The sequence below is a fragment of the Lactuca saligna genome, chromosome 9 (assembly GCF_052625555.1).
Source record: "Lactuca saligna cultivar CGN05327 chromosome 9, ASM5262555v1, whole genome shotgun sequence".
Lineage (NCBI taxonomy): Eukaryota > Viridiplantae > Streptophyta > Magnoliopsida > Asterales > Asteraceae > Lactuca > Lactuca saligna.
In genome coordinates this window covers 67,862,773-67,872,016 of record NC_136425.1, presented here as the reverse complement: position 1 = coordinate 67,872,016, position 9,244 = coordinate 67,862,773, and the positions used below count along the sequence as shown (strand labels likewise).

Here is a 9,244-nt window from a genome sequence, read left to right as displayed (position 1 = left end):
TAAGTCCTCGGATCCTTGATCCCTTAAATTAACTCTAAGGCCTCTACCAGGTCCCACCTATGTTGGGCCTCGCCGACGGGTCTCACCCCAAACTATATCTTAGAGCGGTCTCCCCTTCAAGTCTCGCTTGTCTTTTTACTATCGCAAGAGCCTTACCCACGGATCCTACCCAAACCATACTATTGAGCGACCCTGCCCCCGGTCTCACCTATCTAGGGCTACACGGGTCCTAACCCATCATGAATCCTCCACTTACTATCCTTTATCGATCTCTCTTAAGCTGACTAGGAGATACGGGGCTCGCCCAAACTCTGCTAATTAGGAGATATGGGCCCACACCCAAACTCCTCTACCTGGCTACTGTAATGCCCGTAGATCCGGGCTAGTCAATTTAAAGATAATAAGGGTCGAAAACGAATTTTTGACAAAATATTATTTAGAATAAATAATATTAACCAAGTTGTAGAATACGTCTCAAGGGTTCCGTACATATACAGAACATTGAATTCCGAGTCATAACGAAGAAGTTATGGTCCGTCGAAGTTTTACGGCAAAACCGACACGACACCGGGGGACGTAAATAGTGAATTTATGATGGATGACTTTTTAGCCTTAGAAATCTAAACAAAATTAGTAGTATACGTTAAACTGAGAACATACAAAAAAAAAAAAGAACGCCCAAATCTGACTTCGTATGAGGAAGTTATGAATTTTCAAAGATTTGGCTTAGCAGTGCACAGTCCGAAACCTGATTTTAGATCGAGCAGTTTTTGGCCTACACGACCTAAATGAGAATTGAAGATCTCATTAATAGGAACTTAATGGTAAAAAGACAGACGAAAAAAGAGTCAGTATGTAGAAGTTATGAATTTTACGCGGACATTTAACAGTATAATCTCCTCGTACAGTTAAATTTAAGATCGGTCGAGAATTAGCCGACGGAGTCAAAATGAAAGTTGTAGATCTTATTTTTACCTACGTGTGGACATAAAGAACGTCAAAACGGAGGCCGTATGTGAAAGTTACGTATTTTAGAAGTCGGAAGTGTGTTGTGCGAAAATGGGTGATGTGGCACAATCTTCACTACAAGAAAAAGGGGCTTCTGTGACTAAAATATCAGAGACTGATTAATTAGTCTTGGATACCATGTATCAGGGACTGAAGAATTAGTCTTGAATACTATCTAGGACTGGTTTTATTGTGTGAATATTTAGAGACTGACCAAACTTATTAGAGACTAAAACTCAGTCCCTAATTTGTTTCTGTCGGTTTAGGTTTGGTGGGAAACACATTGGGGATTGAAGTTCAGTCTCGAATAGTCTAAAGCCAACTTTGACTTTGAAGGGAAACCTACGTGGGACTAGATTTCAGTCCCTGATAGATTTGTGTTGGTTTTGATTGTGTGTGAAACTTATTAGGGTCTGAATTTCAGTTACTAATACAACTACACTAATCTGTTATTTTTGGATGAGAAACATTCTAAAGACTGAATTTTAGTCCCTAATAGGCGTGCACTATTTGCCATTTGAATTAACACTTATAACTGACTGAATTTTAGTATATAAGACTGATTATTTAGTCATAAATGCCATATATTAGAGACTGGTGAATTTAGTAAGGAATACTATTATGAAGGAAACTTATTAAGGTCTAAAATTCAATCTTGGATAGACTAGCCACTTTTGACTTCGGATGGAAATCATTAGGGGTTGGATTTTAGTCTTTGAGGCATATTATTTAGTCATATATACCATATATCACCGGATGTATAGTCACAAATACTATTTTTATAAAACATTTCATAGACATAATTTCATTCTCAAATAGACTAACACTAATTTTGTATGTATGGCAAGATGAGTAGGAACTGACTTTTTGTCCCTGATAGCCTTGTTTTGTGTTTTTAATTATGGAGAACTTATTATGAACTGAGCACTAGGGATGCAAATGGATCTAGTATTCCTCACTACCATGAGGACCCGACCGGAACGGATCGGGGATCCCCAGCTTAGAGGGTAATGGATCAGGGATGGGGCTTAGATCTAGTACCCGAAGTAGGGACGAGTATGATAGTATCCAGTTCGTTGAATATTTTCGAATGGGGTAATTGGCAATGTGGCGATAATGGTGAATATTTTGAAATTAGTTTTTTGATTCATTTGTGTATAATTATTTTATGTTTCAATTGTGTGTGATACATTTGTCTATGTAACTTTTGGTATGAGTTAAATATTATGATTGATTTTTAGAAATTTATTACTTTAGCTTAACTTTAATTTCAAAAAAAGATTTTACTAGTAGTAAGAAATAAAGAGTTATCTTTGAATACTAAAACTATGGAATTGGCTACATGATCAAATTCCATTGCTATACAACTATGTAATTGGCTAGATAATCAAATTATTTAACTATCTAGATATGAAATTTACTACAAAATCAAATTTTGTAGCTATCCAGTTACACAATTGGCTGGCTGCGTAATAACATCTTTAGATATATATCAAAAAAATTATTATAAAAACTTTTATTTTATTTTTTTAAATTGATTCTAAATAAAATTGTATAAATACGAAAATCTGATGTACTTAACATTAATAAAAATTTATACAATTTTTTTTATAAAAATATTATATCTCAAATATAACTTTTTAAATATTTCAATTATTTTCAACCCCCTTCAAAGAAAAATTGAAGTACCGCCAAATTTTTTTGAACTCCCCCCAGATTTTCTCCCCCTCCCGGTTTTAGGTTTCCCAAAAATTGTTGAACACCCTTAATTAGGCTTAGAAATTGCAATCTGCTACGCTTCAACAAGGTTAGCACTTCATCGCTACCGAGGCCGATCACTCAAGTCGGAGTAAGGTATACACTCTTTCTGATATCATCTCTCATCTCCTTCTCACTCTCCCTCTCTTTCTTTGATATACCCGATCCTCACCACCACACCACAACTCACCATTGGCGGCGGTTTAGTGCAGCAATCCATTGCTAGCACAAAACGCCCAACTCAACAACATAGACTACCCTTCCGCCGCCCATCACCACATTGAAAAAAAATCCCAATTCACAACCCATTTGCAAGGTTTTGGACATATGGTAATAGTTTTTTTTACCTCGAACAACATTTGGGCATACCAAGATTTTCTGTTCCAATCAAATGAGGTTTAGTTTTCTTGATCATATTTGTATCTTACAATTATATTATTGATATTTGCAGTGTGCTAGATTTACTCACTTTGTGGTATTTTGTGTATTCATTCTAGGCTACACCCTTTGAAGTATTTTGAATGCATCAGGTGTTCTAGGTTTCAGGACATGATTCATATGAAGGTGGGAATTGATGTTGTTTGGAAATCTTTTTGGGGTTGTCCTTTCATCTAGATCGTCAACAAACAGTAAGTGACTCGAGAACACTAATGTAAATCAATAACAATATTTGGCTATCAGTGTCGTTCTTTTGATGATTCATCTTGCATTTGTGCTTCTCATCTTTGTTGTTTGTTTCTACATATCATTTCAAACTGACATAAGGGTTGTCTCTATTTTTTCTGGCTTTGTTATACAAGATGGAGGAAAAGTATATGAAGTGAGAACTAAGGTTAATTCCTTTTTTTCTTTGTAATTTTGTTTTATGATAATTATATTTTTTTTCTGTTTTTATTTGTTTTGCTTCTTGTGGTTAAATTTTAGTAGAAACAACTTTCGTTGAGGCTCTACACATGGGGATAAGCTTACGAGGGACAATAAAGCCTAGCATGCCAAAGCACGTAAAAACTTTATCAGGTTTAAATTTCTCTTTGTCAACACCAAAACCTTGTGTTGAACGATCCATATCAGCAGTTTAAGGTACGCTTCCCATGATTTGCTGAAACTAGTTCTATTTCTACAAGGGTAAATATACCCACACGATACAAATTCTTTATGAACGATAAGATCGATTTAATATGTTGGCTATTGGATTAATACAATCTTTAGTTGTTTTTAGTTATATTTTTATACTTTAAAATTAAAATAAAACAAACAGATTAACATGGTGATCACATTTCATTTATACCCTTTTATTTATATTTAAATTTTTATTTATATATAAATTTCAAAAGATCGTTTGATATTTTGATTTTTTTTAGTTCATATCATTATCATTTTAATATCCTAACTTAATAATTGTTTATAACATTAACATATATTGATATACTTTAAAATAAACCATTAGGCAATAGACGATTTATTTTTTTGGTCTTAAATACTATTTTACTATATTGATCAAAATCATATTTTTTTTGTGTGTTATTTGTGGGTGTAAGGAATATAAGATCCATTTTATTTAATAATAGCATTTTTATTTCAAACAAATAAAAGGAATAAGAAAAGTAATAATGTAAAGGGCACATTAGTCATTTTCAAGTTTAACGGGGACCAAAATCCATAACGAAACTGGATGTAAATGACTACTTCCACAAATTTTGAAATAGTTAGATTTTCAATCGAAAAAAATTAAACCATAGGACCATTTTATTGTGTATACGAGTACCTTTCTATAATTTCCTATTTGACGTTATATCATGTCATGTTTGGGACTTTAATTTTTTTTTTCTTTGTTGCAGATCACTGTCATACCAACCCAAAGTGTTACAACCTCATAAAGTCCATATTTTAACAAGTACATATGTTTTTGAAATTCGCATGTTTAATTCCTCTTTTTTTTAGCATACTTCATATTTTTATTTTCCTTCAATTCTTTTACAATTTTGTGGGGTTTTCAAGATTTTGAATTGGGTCTTTGTTGAAACAGGGGAAGAACTTTCATGTAGAGCCACCACAAGAGAAGTTTCCTACTTGTTGGTTCATGTACACCTAAAGATTCCATATCACCATGCAGTTTCTGCAAAAGTATCACCAAATCATATGAGTTTAGGGCATGTGTTTTATGTGTATTAATGGGTATGGTTAGTTAGTTTGGAAGATATTTTTGTTTTAAATATTCTGAATGTTGTTGTAAGACAAGACAAATTTTAATTCAAGTAATCTTTTTTTTGTTTTCTATTTATTATGTTAAATTTCTATTATTATTTTGTATTCCATTAAATTTATAAAAAAATTTGGACCTAATTTTAAAGTATAAATGTGTTATGGTTAGAGACTGAACGACATTATATCTGAGACTCGTATTTAGTCCTTGAAATATCAGGTTAGGGATTGAATGGTATTTGAGACTAATATTTAATCATTGAAAAATAATATTATAGAATAAACTAGATAGTTTAAAAGATTGATATTCAATACCAAATGATATTATCAAAGACTAACATGATAAAGGGTTGATATTCAATCACTGAAAAATAGTATCAAGGACTGATATAACATCAAATTGGGGATTTGAAGAAAAGAAATTAGAGACCGAATAAAATATGATCTAAGACTGATTTTTTGTCTTTACTACTTTGATGAATTAGGGGCTGAGTTTCAGTCCTGGATACATAAAAAATCGACTATCTAAGACTAGGTCTCGGGGACTAGCTGGCTAGTCCCTGATTCTCATTAGAGACTGATTATTGACCATCAAAGACTGATTATGCCCTGATTCTCATTAGAGACTGATTATTGACCATCAAAGACTGATTATGTCAGTCTTTAATACCCATTTTTCTTGTAGTGCTTGGTCATTGCTTTCTCCCCAAGTCTTGCCACTAGATCGTTACATGTGGCACCAAGTTCACCCATTTTCACCCTATAAATAGAACCTCTCTCATCCCCATTTTCTTCACACCTTTCCCATTCTCTCTTCTTTTTACTCTCTCTCTCTCTAGAACCTCTCTCTAGCACCGAAACCCCTGAAAAGCCTAGGGAACCTCCCTAGCACGCGGCGGAAGCCCTGGAGTGCTAGACGGCTCCGAGAAGAAGACCTTTTCAGCTCGGGAACGCTGCTCCAAGCAAAGCCCGATTTTCTATAAAACCCGCTGTTTCGTCGAAGGAAATTATTTTTAAGAAGTGAAGTGCTGTCTGAGTTCGGAATCACCACCTTTTCAAGTGAGTGCATGGTCCCTTTCATATTACACATAGATAGGAAGTATTTAATATAAATTACGTGCTATGTGTGCATATTGTCTGAATACTTGCTGTCTATGTTGGGTGAAATATTTTTATACACGTTTTAAATGATTTAAATTGTATATGTATTTTATATCTACAAAACGTGTTAGGTAAAACATGGGTAGATGTAATAGTTGTTGTGTGACCAAATAAAATAACGAGAGGCCTCAATATAGATGTTATTGATGATCCAATCATCTAGTGAAGTATAGATGACGACCACGGACTATTCTAGACAATCCAGTGGAACGCTAGCAGGCTCGCAACCTGTAGGTGTTTATTTGAACTGTGTGCTCACCAGCAGTACTCCATCTCCCACATGGTTGCCTTATTTGACATGAATTGTTGAGGAACCCCCAAAGCATGTGTTTTCACCCCGATGAAAGTCCCTTAGACTGGGTCCCTTGTGTTAGATGCTTTAGGGACGTAAAGTGAGAATAACGGGAACGGGTAATCGGGTTTGTTTGGTTTGATAAAGTTAATAAACTTATTTATTGTGGGTTGAAAAAACCTATGTACTCACCAGGTTTCCCAACTTGACCCACTCAGTTTATTTATATCACAGGTGTTGATATGAAGTCACATTACACTTAGAGATTAAGGAGATATAAATCACTAGTGATAATGAATGTAAGTTCTGTTTACGCTTATGTTTCTGTATTGACGATGACATCCCAAATGTTTTAAAATGAATAAAAATACTTTTCTTCGGAAATGCTTTGATAATGTATTTATCATGTTTTATTGGGAACGAATTCTGCAACATTTTTATTAAAAGAGGTACTCTGATTTTTATAAAGCATAAACAAAATTGGTCTTTTCTGGCCGTGAAAATGGGGATGTCGCAACTACTAGCAAATGTTGCCGCTATCCTGCAGTCTTACTACACTTCCCGCACTGTCGACCTATTGGTGAATGCTACAGCTATCCCGTAGTCTTATATCCTGGCTAAACTCGCGTGCTACTGGGAAAACACCAACCTGGTTTCCCAAACCAGTCCTCTATTACTGTGAATACATGAACTCAATGTCAGGATGTTTCTCAAACTCCTGACGTCCCGTTGCTTTATCCAAACGTCTACCTCGGTTGCTTTCCTTCTTATCAAGGATGCAAACGCATCCAAGTTGCGCTCCTACATTGGCTCCTGACTACTGAGATAGTTCTCCCCCACTTCGGTTCAACTAGATCCCTACAGATCCTAACTTGAAAAGGATTCCCAATCCTTTTCTCCATCCAAAGGTCGATCTGCCGACAACCACGTTTACCACCGCTAGAGCTCTAACTAACCAATACCAAATCTGAACCACTCTTGAAGATTAATAGAGCACTTCCCGAGCCCCACTCACACCTGCTACAGTGACTACATCCTGAGAACCGATTCAAGAGAGGTACTACTACGAACTACCGTCTGAAAACCCATGGTATGCAAATGGCATATGATCCGATCATGAACATAACTAAGATTCTAACATACATTCACTTAATACAAATGCATTACCATAACAATATAATCATGTATAGGGGTGTCAAGATAACCCGAACCCGATTAACCCAACCCGACCCGAACCGAACCAAAATTAGATAATTAGGGTCGGGTTTAATAGGGTCAGAACTCTTAATCGGGTTATTCGGGTTAACCCGACTAACTTGAATTATTATTAGGGTCGGTTAACCTGACTAACCTGAATTATTATTAGGGTCGGGTTTAGATTTGATTTTTTCAAAACAATTCGGGTTTCGGGTCAACCCGAATAACCCGATCAAGAATATATTACCAAAACTTTTTTTACTGCGTTGAATGACATGAATTCAAGATGTCATGAGATTTTAAAAGTAATACATATTTCTTATTTAAACAAACCGGGTAGTAAAATTACTATGTATAGAGATGTATAAAATGGCATAACTTTCCTCTCTTCTTAATGCAGTACGGTTGTGTTATAACAATTTTACGAATTTTATTAACTGTTTACGTTACTAATATGGTAAAAGAAACTCCAAAAATTCATATTGTATACCAACTTTACATTTTAAGTACATATACATGTGAATTATGTATTAAAATGGCCCAACATAAATTCATCTTACATTTCAACCTCAACCCGACTAACCTGATTAACCCGAAACCCGATTAACCCGAACCCGACTAACCCGTACCTTATTAGGGTCGGGTTTCGGGTGAATATTTTTTCTAAAAAAACCCGACTAACCCGACCCGTTTAACCCGAAACCCGATCGGGTTAACCCGATTAACAGCCCTAATCATGAACATAAATAAGATTCTAACATACACTCACTTAATCCACTCCTCGAGCTGCTCGACTCCCGATCCAGAGCCTGATCCCTCTCTGGCGCTTGATCCACCCACTAGTCTCTCACGCAACGTCACCATGCTGAAAACATATCATAACAACCATTAGAATATTCCTTACTAACGAGGTATCACACACTCACTATAAGTCTCCTGGTCTCATCTTGGCCCGTCCTGAATCGAGTACAAATCCTCTACTTTTAGTAGTACGGGTCCATACTACCTTCCACATCTATCCGTACTTTCCTCAAGAATTGCCTTGACTCCACCAAGTCCCTTACTCTACTACTATTTCTCCCAGCACTATTCTCATCCTAGGCTTACCCTAGGGAATCCACTAAACCACCCCGTCCTGAGCTGCTGAAGGACTTCCCACCAATATCATCTAACTACCTCATGAATATAGTCACATGTAGCAGAGATCAGATAATCCTTCAACTAAAGGACTCATCCCTAGAATGGTTAGACTTATACGAGAGTTGCGCAATGGGGTCAAATCCAGCACTCTGAGATTATCCAGCCTGTGCCACATGTGACTTAGCATATTCATTTAATAGTTAGATCATATTGCTAAAAGTCCTACAAAGCACAAAGCAAGCAACATTCGGATAATGGAAAGCTAGCCATCAATCAAACTGTTCTATTCTCTACTCATGAATCTATACTAGCATGCAATTCATGGAGATCATTCACATAAAACAGGCACATAAGGCATCTTCCTAGATCCTTAGTCCTAATCTAGCATGCAGTTCTCATAAGCATAACATAAACTTGTATGGGTATTTTGGGGTACTTACTTGAGCTCGGTTGATTGCACGCACCACAACCTTTTCTTTTTTCAAA

At 35.8% G+C, this 9,244-nt stretch overlaps 1 long non-coding RNA gene across 3 annotated transcripts; it reads left to right on the top strand.

Annotated features, from left to right (window-relative positions):
- Positions 1-2,757: 2,757 nt before the first annotated feature.
- On the top strand, positions 2,758-5,016 carry LOC145017678 (uncharacterized). Of its 3 annotated transcripts, none has more exons than XR_013666616.1 (6): positions 2,758-2,862; positions 3,264-3,395; positions 3,567-3,598; positions 3,694-3,846; positions 4,605-4,660; positions 4,793-5,016. It is a non-coding gene; the product is annotated as an uncharacterized LOC145017678 (long non-coding RNA). The 3 variants fall into 3 exon arrangements; XR_013666614.1 differs by having other exon boundaries at positions 2,758-3,162; XR_013666615.1 differs by having other exon boundaries at positions 2,758-3,162; positions 3,691-3,846.
- The last annotated feature ends 4,228 nt before the right edge of the window (positions 5,017-9,244 follow it).